At 43.6% G+C, this 14918-nt stretch overlaps 1 long non-coding RNA gene across 3 annotated transcripts in view; it reads right to left on the bottom strand.

Moving 5' to 3' along the window:
• The window catches only part of LOC112589303 (uncharacterized), a 44449-nt gene extending 29531 nt beyond the window's left edge, over window positions 1-14918 (bottom strand). Inside the window, exons 1-3 of one of the 3 annotated variants that reach the window (XR_003113434.1) lie at window positions 14788-14909; window positions 14667-14701; window positions 13853-14316 (exon numbers count right to left, since the gene is read on the bottom strand). This is a non-coding gene — a long non-coding RNA (uncharacterized LOC112589303). Of the gene's footprint in view, window positions 1-13852; window positions 14702-14787 lie in introns of all 3 variants that reach the window. The other 2 variants (XR_003113435.1, XR_003113433.1) reach the window with 2 other exon arrangements.

The raw sequence follows: 14918 nt of genomic DNA, 5'->3' as shown, positions 1-14918 counted from the left end.
ATTTTTGTAATAAGGGTGGGTGTATCTTCAACCCTATCGGAGGTCTGCATTCATAACCGACTAAATCGAAGCCAAACAATGCATAAAGGTTTGTGGTGAAGGAATTTTCGTTTGTAGTTATCCAGAAAGAACCGGCAGCAATTTTTATACTACCCCTATGTTTGTAATATCCCTATTTCTATTCTGGAAAGCTACAAACAAAAATTCAGTCACTACAAACCTCTACGCATTGTTTGGCTTCGATTTAGTCGGTTTAGAACGCAGGCCCCCGCAAGGGTTGAAGATACACCCACCCTTTATACAAAAATTATTGCCATTTCTATACTAGACAACTACAAACGAAAATTCGTTCACTACAAACGTCTACACATTAGTTGGCATCGATATAGTCGGTTTAGAACGCAGCCCCCCCGATGGGGTTGGAGAAATAACCACCCTTCACACTATAATCGCTGCCATTTCTATACTAGACAACTACAAACGAAAATTCGTTCACTACAAACATCTACACATTAGTTGGCTTCGATATAGTTGGTTTAGAACGCAGCCCCCCCGACGGGGTTGAAGAAACAACCACCCTTCACACTATAATCGCTGCCATTTCTATACTAGACAACTACAAACGAAAATTCGTTCACTACAAACATCTACACATTAGTTGGCTTCGATATAGTTGGTTTAGAACGCAGCCCCCCCGACGGGGTTGAAGAAACAACCACCCTTCACACTATAATCGCTGCCATTTCTATACTAGACAACTACAAGCGAAAATTCGTTCACTACAAACGTCTACACATTAGTTGGCTTCGATTTGGTCGGTTTAGAACGCAGCCCCCCCGATAGGGTTGAAAATACAATTACCCCTATTACAAAAATTGCTGTCATTTCTATACGGGATAACTACAAACGGAAATTCTTTCACTACATATTTCTACAAACCCATTAGCATCGATTAGAACCGGTTTCAATTCAGCCCCCACGACGGGGCGTAAATAGCTACCCTTAGAACTTAAGGAGTTGTAACTTTTTCGTGGTCAACTACAAACGAAAATTCGGTCACTACATATTTCTACAAACGATTTGGCTTCGATTAGGTCAGGTTTTAAGTCAGCCCCCCATTTTGGGGGGCTGGCCATTTTTTCAACCCCTCATAACTTTTTTATTTTTTAACTACAAACGAAAAATCTTTCACTACATATTTCTACAAACGATTTGGCGCAATGTTATGCAAAAAAAAAATTTTTTTTTTAAAGTCGGGGGCTAACTTCACATAGATGCAAAATTGTCGCTTTCGTCATATTTACGGCATGCAAGTAAGCCCGTGCGTGGGCAATAATTGCCGCTTTTAAGCAACTTATGTCGCTGCGAGAGTAAGGGAGGAGAAAGCAAGTTCAAGTAATGCGACCAAGATTGCAATCTGCTTGTCAGACTAATTGAAATTACGGGTAATCCGAGGGAGAAGGCAAAGAAAAGTGCAACACCAAAAAACAGACGATCGCTGCAGTTTTTCTTCGCTCGAATCTCAATGGCGTCTCGACCGAAAGCTGTCAAAGCAAACGTCAAGAATTTGCGGAACGTTATAAAGCGGAGTACACGAACCGAGGGGCAGGTTTACTCTTGAATCTTTTTCCCTCAGCCAATTTGGAGCAAAGAGCTTGCGCCGAGGAGAAAATTTAAGGGGATAGCATTTTTCTCATAACTTCTTAATCCCCGACATTAAGTATCTAGGTAACTAAAGCTTGAATTAAAACTCGGTTAAAGTGAACTCTTCTGTAAATGAAGTTATGAGGGTAACGTATTTATTTGCACCGATGAGAGAAACTCGATTCGCCGGCGCTTTAAATTTTCGATCGTTCGACGGCTCGAAAGCTAAAGCCGGACGCGGCGAGCGGTTTTCGGTTAAAGTGAGTTTCAGCTTTTCGTTCGTCCGCCTGGCGAGTTACGACGTGGGCAGAAGAGAGATTCCGCAAGATTCGAGACGACTCGAGATCGAAATAAATGCGTCGCGGTGCCACGAGAAGCGATGAATATTTCATGACGCTCTGGCGCGCGCGGCGAACAGCGGTACATTTTACGCATATGACCTATTTAATAGAAACGCGCCGCACATGCGACCAGTCGACGATTCATTAACGAGCTTAACGACCGCCCGCTCGGCGTGTCGCGAAGAACTTACACGCGGTAAGCGAAGCCGCTCTCTGTCGCATCGAGTCACTCCGCGCGTTTGTAACACGTCGGGCTTTCCGCGATAAATTTCGAGCAGTCGGAGAAATGGCGACCAATTAATTAAACGCCGACAAATTTAATTGATTACCTTCAACCCGGCGAGAGATAAACGCAGATTCCCGACCTCTCCCGGCAAATCTCATTCATTCGCCGTCCTTTACATCGGCGCGACGGCTTATCAATTTTCCTGCGGAAATCCATTTCGCGTAACGCGGCGCGGCGCGGCGCGTTTAAGACGCGACGGAAACGATCGCGATCGAATCGAACGAAAACAAGCGATCTAAATTGTCCGTTTTTTCACAAAATACTCCGCACAGTCCGCGACGAGAATACATGCAAGAACTCAGTCGGGCCGTTCACCCCGTAAATTACGAGATACCGAGATTGCGCCCGGTGATTTACGTCATGTGCGTAAGGCAGCGGTGGAGTTTAACTATCGGAAACAGAACAACCGTGAATGATCGTCGGCCTCGGCTGGAGAGCGCGATACCACCGCGCTGAATTCGCAGCGCGGGCACAAACGTTGTTGCGGAACGGTGCCGACCGCGTTTACGCTAAACCTCCGCTCGCGATCTCTTCCCCCGCCGCGCCGCGCCGGCGCGCGTTTTAGATGGTCGGTCGGCCCAATCGATCTTCGATCGAGAGACTATCCGCGCGGAAATCGTGTTTGCCCGTCGGCCGCGTGCACACGAGTCTACACGACGATTGTGTGTTGACGAAAATACGTTTTTCGCCGACTTCACAGTCCTTCAAATGAGGCTCTCTCGCGCTGCCCGTAAATCTCCGTGCGCCGCGCGAGAGAACGAGGACATTTTCCTTCCCACGTTGGATCTAAATTAGAAATCTGTATCACCCACAAGCTATATCGGGGAGATTTCGCGAATCAAAGGCAGCGAAAGGAACAACGATTCGTCTCATGCTTGATGGAAAAAAGGTCAAATCCGGAAGATGCTTATTCTATTTCAAGTAGAATCAGGCGTGTAAGAGTCACACTTCGCGAAACGAATGCATTAATATGTAATACCAAAGCACCGATGTGTATCACAAAAAAATGTTTAACAAACGATATATATACAGGATGTTTAAAGAAAAGATTCAACAAGGGCAGATAGTACTCGTAAAATAGAGGAGAAAAATCTTGATAAACACGGGTCGAAAAATTAATATTATCCAAGTTATGAACAATTATTTATTTTAATTAAAGCAAGAGACTTACTCGCGCCTCTGGTGCTTTTATATTCTCTGATGTAATTTGTCTTATTTGTGTTATTTATCGGTAAAGAGAGAATCACGCTTATCCTTGGAAAAGTCTCTTCGCTCTTGCTCGGAATGTAAACGAACGAATCTATTTTCTTTCCATTTATACACACGCTTCATCCCAAGCAAATGATATGTTAATTACGTATCCTCGTAAACAGTAGACAGTTGCAGAGAGCTATTACAACATTTTCACAGTAGGTACGGTAAGAATGACATGGCGTTACTCTCTGTTCAGAAAAAGGCAGAAATGCATTTCACACATGACCGTGCACCAGAAGCGAATGAGTCACTTATTTTAATTAAAATGGATAATTGTTTATAACTCCGACGGTATTAATTTTCCGACCCATGTTTATCACGATTTTTTCCTCCATCTTGTAAGTATTACCTGCCCTTCTTATCAACATCCTGTATATGTATATCTAAACATACACACACTCATCTTTCTTTTATCATACTATAAGGTAAACGACGTCCCAATGGCCGGATACACGTCCCAGTATCCGACCGCTTTGAAAAAAAAATATTTACTATTTACTTTAACAATAATGAATGAAAGTAATAATTACTGTAAAAGAAAAAACTCCAATATTTGATTAGTTGGAAAAAAATATACCCAATTTAATACTTTTCTATTAAAATAAAAATTAATTAAACGAGTATGTACCTATATGGTTTGACAAAATAATGGTCAATCGTTAAATTTCCTCAAGAGATAGCATCTACATTTATATTATTTCCCGTCAGCACATATAATCATTTTCTAATTGCGAGACTGAGAAATTATATCTGAACATTGGGTCATAACCTATTTCAACTGCCCGATCACTGGTACTGGTAATGCACTTCATTACCTGCGTAAATATTTCATTAATAACAGATATATACATTGGTTTAAATCATTTTTCTCTATTTAAGGATATCTAAAATTTTCGAATAAATGCAAATATTTATGTTAAAACTATTCTTGATATCATATATATTGGTATTTTTTGTGACGACCTATGTTTAAACGTCCTACGTATTACTGGGACATTTATCTTACGACATCCTTCGGACATGCTTTTCTAGATTAAGGCGAGGAGAATCGTTGTCCACGGGTGTACGAGCCGAGATAAAATAGGGAAGGCAAAGGCGGCCGCTGTAGGAGAGCGCGAGCCTTAGAATCTTCCTTCCTCTCTTCGCGAGAGAGATAGAGATAGAGAGATAGAGAGATGGAGAGAGAGAGGGAGAGAGAGAGGGAGAGAGAGGGAGAGGGAGAGAGAGAGAGAGAGAGGGAGGGGGAGAGAGAGAGGGAGGGGGAGAGAGAGAGGGAGGGGGAGAGAGAGAGAGTGTGTGTGTGTGTGTGTGTGTCACAGTTCCCCTCTTCAAGAGACCCGCCGTTCTTCCGCGGTATCATCGAGAGATAGCCACGATGAGATAACCACTGCACCGAGAACTGACGCGAGAACGAACGCGGCTCGTTGTAGCGCAATGACGCAATAATATCGCCGTTCGATCCGGACGCACGCGCGCGCGCGGCGCGGCGAGGACGTACACATACCTCCGCAACAAGTTGGTCAAACAAACTGTCCTCCACGGGGCTCGATCTCGAGGGGCCGGCTTTCTTTCTCCGTGCTGGGGTACATATGCGCGTGTATCGAATACGGACGCGAGGAATATGTACACGAGTGCTGGGATGAGGTTGCGCCGTGCGTTAAGCCGCTTGCACAACGCACGAGGATGAGGATATCGTTACGGGCACCGCCGTCTCGTCGTCTCATACATCTATCTTCTCTTTTGTAGACATGTCCCCCCCCCGTCTGGGGAACGCAGGATGCGTCTCTCACGGCTTAGATCACGCTTAGGGACATAACGACGAGACACGCACGCGTGCGCGTAGCTTTATCGATATCCGCGTACGCACGATTCACTGGTGGCACGACGACGACCGACGACGACCGACGACGACGACGACGACGACGACGACGACGACGGTGTATCACAACGGTCGGCGCCAGCCTTGATTTATGGATAACACCGTCGCCGTCGCGTCCGTGTTCAAACGTCGGAAACAAGGACACTGTGTGTGGATTTTCGCGTGTACATGCGTTAACCATTCAAAATGGCGCACGAGCGCGCGAGCGAGAACGACGACCGGGATTGTCCGGTTTTAACCTGCGCGCTATTGTGCCCGGGTCGCGGACAGTCGCGGCAATTATCGCGCGGGGGCCGGGGGAGGGCGGACAGCCCGGACAACGGCCCGTTTTGTCGCTATCAAATTTTCAGACGACGGATTGTGTTCGGGCTGCCGGCGATTAAGACGCACGGCAGGTACTGTTCGCGCGCATTGTCCGCGCGATTAAACGGCTCAGTCGCGCGCGAGATGAGATAACCAAGTGGGTTATTATCTTCATTATCGTGGTCAGCGCCGTGGTGTTTCGGAGCACACGCGTCAGCCAAGTATCGCGGCTTTACTTTCGCGCGGTTATCGCGTTACGCGTATACGCGACGGGAGCTATCCATTCTCGTAAATTTTAACAAGTAGGGGGAGGGAAGGAGGGGGAGCCTTTAAACGATATACGGTTACGATACGCGTGTTGCGGCCCCGTGCGCGCTGTTTATCTACGGCTTATGAAACTCGCGAAAGAGTATCTCGCGCGCGCGTGTGGCGCGTCCTAAAACAATAAAAAGTAGTTCCCGCGCCGCGCCGCCGCCGCGATAAGTTTCCTGCCTCCCGGACGATACATATGCGGCGAGTGCAAACTAGTTAATTATTCTTATCGTGTAGTAACAAACAGAGAGCAGACAGAAAGGAGTAAAGTGGCGCTCGCGCAGAACAGTCCTCGCGGCGCGTTTTATGCCTGTCACTGTGCGATGTAAGAAGAACGAAGTAAATGCAGTTTGAATTCGCGCGTCCAAAGGTCTGCCGAGTTAAAAACAGAATCGACATGGTAGCGGGATAACTCATAATCACGGAGGTTCTCGGATATGCCCGAACCTTGAGTCTTAATCTTCGCTTCCCGGACGTTTCGGTCCGCAAACTCGTGGCTTTTAATCTGCGAGTCGAGATTTGCGTAACGCGACTTAATCACACATCTGCACGCATCGAGGAAAGATTCTGAATCTTGCAAAATCCTTCAGTCGCGCGAAGGACTCGAGCCGCGCGATGCATATAATTTTCACGCGTTCCTGACGAGCTGATTGCAATCGAGCAATTTTTAACTAAAGCAGCGCCCTTTGACGTAATAATAACCGAACAATATCCGACTATATCCAAAATTAAAGAGAGATGAGATTTCTTCCGTCTATGGATCGAAGCGTCCGAGAAGCTACGATTAATTCATTAACCTGATTATCCCTGTTAGTATGACGCTTAAACACCTCACGTCGCCTCGCTCTCTCATTAAAAAATTATCTTTATCCGCACCGAACGAGCGCGTTATCGTAACGAAACGGTGAATCGCGCGCGCGCGTAGCGGCATAAGATAATGAAAGGAAAATGCTACGAGCGCAGCTCGTTTCGCGAACGAGATAACGAGCGCTAAACGCGACTGTACAGATTACCCATAATCACACAGTATTTGTAATAACGCGCTTATTCTCTTACGAGACGAGCGCGGCGACGCCCGGATGAAAAGATGTAAACGATACGTTTCCGGCGCGAGTCCACGTTCGCAGGAAAACGACTCGGTTTTCCGTTCGGATTATCTTCGTTACCCTTCGCCCTCTCCTCTCCCTCCTTGTCACTCTTTTTAGCTGCTATTGTTTTTGCTCGTCGGCCCGTATAACGTTCGCGATATCGACTTACCGGCGGCGTGGCAGCACCGTTAGCGGTGCCGTATATTTATTTTCGTGCCATCCGTGCCATCCGAGCTCCATTGCGCCTTTCATGGCGCTACGGTATTGTACTCGGTTAATTTCGCGATACCGCGAGAATAATTTATAACGCTTCTTCTACAAGTCGAAAATGAATATGGATGAGCTTTATTTCCAGAGAGAGCGAGAGCGAGAGCGAGAGCGAGAGCGAGAGCGAGAGCGAGAGCGAGAGCGAGAGCGAGAGCGAGAGCGAGAGCGAGAGCGAGAGCGAGAGAGAGAGAGAGAGAGAGAGAGAGAGAGAGAGAGAGAGAGAGAGAGAGAGAGAGAGATAGAGGAGAGGGAGAAAGTATACGTATCTTCAATTAAATCAAGATCTCTCGCGCGCGAGCTCAGTTGTTAACTTTTTTCCTTTCGCAGTCACACCCACCGCAATTAACTAATGACGCGCAGTTGGATGTAGGAGTTATTGTACAAACTTATCGTGTGTGTAGATACAATTTCACGATACATTTCATTTCTGCGTGAACAGAAGGATACGCGACATATTGCACAGAGAGGTAAGGGCAGAAAGAGAGGAAGAGAGATTGAAACTACGCAATCATACGAATGAGGAGTATAAGCGTGCGCAAATAATAAGCGCCTTTTGACGACGCACACGCGCGCGTTGCGCCCATAATTACGCGATACAGTAGATTTAATTTCCGTAATAGGTATGCAAATTACTGTAAGGCGGTACGATCGTTATAGCTATAACGAAACACGCTACGATACATGCAGCGCGTCTGAAATTAATTATTAATTAGGCTAATCACACAAACACAGTACAGTTAGCTAACGGATAGGGTACATGTAAATATTTTACGCGCTGTACGACTGATTAGCGATGAAATTGCAACGCGACGCGTTGCAACATGGCCGATGCGTACGAGTGTCCGTATGAAATTACGAAACGCTAATGTAATTTCATGAAATGGCTTTATTCAAACAGTCACGGAATTAGTCACGTCGCTGGGCTACCGGAGCCTTCACTGCACTTATTAACATCGTCCACGAGGTGTCTCAGAATTTTCATTCTTAAGGGGACTGGAGGGTCAGATTGCAGAAAAATCGTGCTTGTGTTTGATAATGATTTTGTGAACTGAATAAATGTGCAAGAATGCAAATTTTACATATATTTATATAACATATGAAGAATAGAATAATTTTGTTTTTAAACAAATACTCATATAAATATACGTCCACTTAAATTTTAAACGCGTTTTTCTCGAAATTTTATTGTTCAACTTTTTGCAGTGATTTCTCTGAAACTGAGCTTCGTATCGATTTGAAATTTTAAAGCAATAATATTTGTTCATATGGCTCTCAAGTGAACCATGGACAACTTCGTCAAAATATTTCATTTCGAGATATTAATTTTTTTATTGTAAAAGAACTGAATAATTTGAATTTTTTCATAATAATAGCTGCCATTTTGTTCATTTTGTTCGATTTTTTTTCTATTCGGTGATTCACCGAATAATGATAAGTCTCCTCAAGATTTCTAGCTAAAATTCGCTCTAATCGGACCACCGAGAGCCGAGATATTACTGCAAAAACGATAACTTGAAAAAGAAAAAAAGAAGAGTATATTTCAGCTATATATATCGTATATTTATACGAGTATTTGTTAATAAATAAAATTTCTCTACTCTTCATATGTTGTATAACTATAACTAAAATTTTCATTCTTGCACATTTATTCAGTTCGTCACAAAATATTATCAAAAACAAGCGCGATTTTTCAGCAATCTGACCCTTAAGGGAAGAATTACACGTGGAGCAGGCCGTTTACAAAGTTATTTTTACGAATTTTTTTAACAGAAACGGTAGGATCAATCGACTTGAAATTTTCACAGTATATTCATTAATGTTCAAAGTATAAAATAAATTTGTTACTATCTATATCGAAAATACACGCAAAATTTTAAACGCGTTTATCTGGAAACACCATTTTTTTAAACTATCGACACGATTACGCAAAAACTACTGAACCGAAGAGCTTGAAATTTTTACACAATATACAATAGACATGTAGCTTTCTCCCCTACCTTGAACATTATATTGTATTTTATTCATTTCTTTTTAAACATGATTACAAGTTGATGAAAGTTTCATTTTCGATACTTCTTTTTTGTACAGTCATTTTTCCAAACTTGGCTGCACTACCTTCATTTTAGTACGTGCTATAATGGCAACCGCTATATTTTAAAAATATTTCTCAGTTTTTGGTTTCAGAGTAGTGAGAGAGGCCCGGAATTATATCGACAGCAAACATAGAGCTCGCAAACGGATGACTGCACTTTTATCTACAATTACAAATTGAATCGGTTTTTTTATGATTCAATAAAATTTATTTTATACTTTGAACATTAAATGAACACTGTGAACATTAAATGAATACTGTGAAAATTTCAAGTCCATTGATCTTACCATTTCTGTTAAAAAAATTCGTAAAAATAATTTTGAAAACGGCCTCCGCATATAATTCTCCCCTTAACTGCTAAATACTGCTCACGGGTCGCGCCAGGAAACGCATACCATTTCAGTTTGGAGAGACGTATTAAACTTTTTTCTCAAATTATCATATTATCGAGAATGAAATTTCCTACCAACGTCGCGTCTGTGTATTTATGACGGGCACTTGGATATTTATATTTCCCTCCCTCCCGCGTATATTCCCTGCATTTTGCGACCAAAACTAAATTAATGACAGACGCTTCGATAAATTCGTTTTGGAGAAGAAATCTCGGGAGATCGTCCCATCCGTCGCAACTTTGTAACATTCAACATCAACCATCTCAATAAGCGAATGCTGACCATAGACATAGGAATATAGGGACAGAGCATAAGCCCATAAGATAGGCGAGGGGAGTTGTGCTGAAATGCGGGGGGCGACTGTGCCTAAGTTTCATTGGCTACAATAGTGCGCATATTCAGAGCGTATGATGCAACAACTTGGCTGTCACTGGCAAATAGTAAATGTAACAAAATGATAAGAACCATTTCTGATAAGAATCACACTGACAGTATTTTGCAGAGGTTATGCATGTGTCTTTTTTTCATAATTTCACTCACACACAACTTCATATACATCTATGCATGTATCAAATACTTACATACGGCACAACCACCAATTAGATTTAGACACAGTTTACCTCGTCGCACCGTCCCGCAATGGGCATGGAGTTGCGGGGGGTTATCCCCCCGCAACTTCATGCTTTGTCCCTATATTCCTATGATTATTCTATGATGCTGACTTTAAGCTTTGTGAGATTAAAGTCCATTCGGATGAATAATAAGGTTTTGTTGCCGAATGTCCTTTCAGTCGCCAAGTTCCGTTCGCAGTTTCGTGTTCTATCGGTTTATTCCGAAGTTTATTGACGCTTCGATATTTTAATTAAAGCAAAATCGATACAAACTATTCGAATCGCAAAGTATGAACGTCCGAACGCAAAACCGTTAAGACTCATGGGCGATTTTAACCGCCGCGACTTTTTCCGTACCTAGCGTTCATTGCGGCGTAATTTCAGCGGAATGTTTACCCGTCGCATTTTTAAAATCAGCGAGAAACGATACCACAAATATTCCGCGGCAGAGTACACGATGTCCCAAAGTAAGCGGTAAGTGAATATATGTACCGTTACTCCGAGTATCTCAAATGTTTTGTTTGCAACAGAACAGTTAAAGTACTAGTGTAAAAACAAGACTCTCAAATCCAGGTTTAGAGTAACGTGACAATAAAACGCAGACTTTTTCACGAATAGAATTTCGCGGACAAAAGTATGTGACAAAATATTATTCATCGTTCCATATTCAATAGATTTTTATATAATCTCAATTCAAGGTTTAGTCATCAAAAAGTGTCAAATATTGAGATTGAACAATTAAACAGCACAGAATTATGTAGAAATATTTATATCCTTAAATGTTATATATATATAATACCTTTTTAGTATTGTCGTTTATACCAACGCATGTGCCTGTATATACATTCACATTGTTCAAACTTTAGCCTCTTCAAAAATACTACCACATCCCAAGTTGAATGTTAGCTCTATATTAATTATACTGCAAATAGTAGTGTTTGTTATTAGCTATTGTTTCCGTACGCTGAGAGGCTTAAAAATTAATAAATAAAAATAACGAAATGATAAATTTTCCTTTTCCGTAATTTGATACTATATTTTATTAGTGTTGGAAATTTTGACAGAATTTGAAAATTAAAAAAAGGACGAAAAGGAAGCGATTGTATGTTTGTGAGCATTGATAGATAGAAGTTGATAGAAATTTAAGTTTGGATTCAACATTTAAATATAAATGAAGAGAAAATCGGCAGAAATCATCATAATCATTCTCATTCAGGATGTATATAGATTTAAATACATTAATATTTTACTGTAAATCCAGATATTATTAATCAAAATATAATAAATATTGTGGTACGCAATTCTCTGATAAAAAGAGAGATTCTACCATGTAATTATGTAATGGAGATGTCTTATTTATATCACTTTAAATTATTCCTTTGCGGCTTTAATAAACTCATTCCTAAAGAGGCTAATCTCTTTAAATCTTACGAGAAAGAGAGAGAAAACATACACTTTCTAATTGAGTGATTCTCAAGACTTCACATGTAACGCCGGGTCTCAGGCGCGCAAAGGAATAAACTCGTCACCGATAAGTCATGTTCGCCGTGTTAAGGCTCGTCTACATTAGCTGTAAGGTTGCAAGACACGAAATGAAATATTTTCATTCGCTGACAGCTTACCTTACAGCCTTACTCTTACAGCTATTGTAGACGAGCCTTTACATTCTTGAGCTGCGCGTTAAGGTAAAATTAGGAATAACGTCATGCGGTATGCTCTTATCTACTCATTTCCTACACCTTTTTCCTTCAAGTGAACTCGGTGCAAAGCATACATTTTGTCGCAAAGCGATAAGCCGTCGTCGTAGCTTTGAATTTTCTCCAATATATTGAACATCGGTCATAACCGAGATACGAAATATGAAGAATTTCAAGTATATGAATCGACCGGTAACGATCGCGAAATAAACATTCCTTAACGAGGCCGTAAGTACTGTGTTGACAGTAAACTACTGAATACAAAACATCAACGCGTAAACAAAAAGAGGAGAGGAGAGGGTAGGGTAGGGTAGGGTAGGGTAGGGTAGGGTAGGGGGGGGGGGGGGGGGGGGGGGAGAGGGAGGAGAGGAGAGAGAGAGAGAGGAGAGAGGAGAGGAGAGAGGAGAGAGAGAGAGAGAGAGAGGAGAGAGAGAGAGAGAGAGAGAGAGAGAGAGAGAGAGAGAGAGAGAGAGAGAGAGAGAGAGAGAGAGAGAGAGAGAGAAGAGAGAGAGAGAGAGAGGAGAGAGAGAGAGAAGAGAGAGAGAGAGAGAGAGAGAGAGAGGAGAGAGAGAGAGAGAGAGAGAGAGAGAGAGAGAGAGAGAGAGAGGAGAGAGAGAGAGAGAAGAGAGGAGAGAGAGAGAGAGAGAGGAGAGAGAGAGAGAGAGAGAGAGAGAGAGAGAGAGAGAGAGAGAGAGAGAGAGAGAGAGAGAGAGAGAGAGAGAGAGAGAGAGAGAGAGAGAGAGAGAGAGAGAGAGAGAGAGAGAGAGAGAGAAGAGAGAGAGGAGAGAGAGAAGAGAGAGAGAGAGAGAGAGAGAGAGAGAGAAGAGAGAGAAGAGAGAGAGAGAAGAGAGAGAGAGAGAGAGGAAGAGAAGAGGAGAGAGAGAGAGAGAGAGAGAGAGAGAGAGAGAGAGAGAGAGAGAGAGAGAGAGAGAGAGAGAGAGAGAGAGGAGAGATGAGAGAGGAGAGAGATGGAGAGAGAAGAGAGAGAAATCGCACGCATCGAAAGTTGTCCTCTGCGGAAGGACGCGCCGAGTCAGGCAGCGCGAATTACGTGACCTTTCTCTCTTCTTCTCTCGCGTTTTTCTCGTTTGAGAAAAATACGCGTTTAGTGCGACACAACAAGCGATCTTTCCAACCTGGTGAATGACACAGCGACTTTAACGTCGGGAAACGATTAGCTCGACTCCTCTGCGGGAGGAATGTGTGTCACTATCCGACGAATGAATATCGTATCTTCACGCACGACGCTCTGATCGCGACGCATCAGGTGTCAGTCACCTCAAGCCGTGAGAACGCGACGTTCTCGCGTGCGCGGGCTGATATGTACTTTTCTCACACGCGCGTCTATCCCACGTATGTACCATCTTCGCGAATGTCAACGCGTTTGTAACAATTAACAACGACGGCCGCGCGCCGGGTCGTGCGCTGCATCATCTCGCGGGCGCATTTGCACAACGTGCAAATAACGAGACGATTCTCAACTACGGTAATCGACTCGGCCGTCGACTCGCACCGAGAGTCACCTCGCTGACAGTCGAAAATTCAAAGATCTCGAAGAAGTGCCAAACTTCACTTGTTCTTAACGACAACATCGAAGTTGATCGTATCGCGATAACCTTCGGCCGACCAGTGCGCGGTGTGAAGTCTCAAGTATGAAATAAAAGTCGAGTAATCTTCAGCACTTACCCCGTGTCCTATATTGACCGTGGTGGCAGTATCTGTGACCCGTCCGGAATCCGTCGTCGGCGGTCCCGGGATCTCTTCTTCGTCCCGCGCCTTTCACCGTTTCGCAACGAGGAGCAGGATGCGCGAGGATCGTTCACTCACGCCGGTTCTACGAGCGATCGAATCACTCGCGGCGACGACTCACTGGCGGCGACGCGTGCCGATGACAAGCGCGTACCGAGACACGACGCACGACGTACGTACGTACGCGTGGGGACACGCACGAGCGCGGAATCTGCGAGACGCGACACGCGAACGACACTCCGAACGCTCCCATCGGTCAGCTGCAACTGGCGACCGACGCGACGGCAATGATGGCGGCAGGGGGAGACCGGCTGCGCGCGCCGCTCCGTAACTCAAGCGCCGAACTTCAGCGTAAACGGGACAACGGGGGGACTATAACGACTTTTTTATGCAATCAAGCGCTGATAACACAAACGATATTTCGCGATGAATTAGGTTGCCAATAAGTGGCCGCAACGGTACGACGAGCGAGCATTGAGCGAAAAGTAAAACCTGTACATAATTTGCGTCCGGGCTTCGCGCTCGGATGATACTTTCTATCTCTGTCATGTTACGCTTTCTACGTTTGATGCAAATATGATTACTCCAGATGCATATTCGGTCGGAGACTTGAGAGGATAAAGAGAAAAGGAAAGAAAATTTGCAAGAAAATACAGAAAGCGCAATTCAACGGCGTAAGCCTGATGATCCTTATGTTTTACCGGAAAGAATGGAAAATGTTACAGTGGCTACATCTTTTTTACGTACTTACCACGTCAAAAGTTGATCTCGGCGAGATTATACGGTCTACAATACAATTGATGTCGAGACAAATGAATGTTTTCGCGTTGTAAAGCACATTATCGTTTATTGCATGTTTAGATGAAAATTACCTAGTTTGATCGGTATCGTCCTATATTTGCTTCGTTTGTTCATCATATTTTCAGGACTTTGAGTTTAGTGGATAATAAATACCGTGAAAAAATCCGTAGAAATTAACAACCGGCCTCCTTCCGCCGTTTGA

Source organism: Harpegnathos saltator, unplaced genomic scaffold, assembly GCF_003227715.2.
Source record: "Harpegnathos saltator strain DR-91 unplaced genomic scaffold, Hsal_v8.6 scaffold46, whole genome shotgun sequence".
In the NCBI taxonomy this organism is placed as follows: domain Eukaryota; kingdom Metazoa; phylum Arthropoda; class Insecta; order Hymenoptera; family Formicidae; genus Harpegnathos; species Harpegnathos saltator.
The sequence above is the reverse complement of the archived record's forward strand: the minus strand, read 5'-3'. Positions and strand labels throughout refer to the sequence as shown.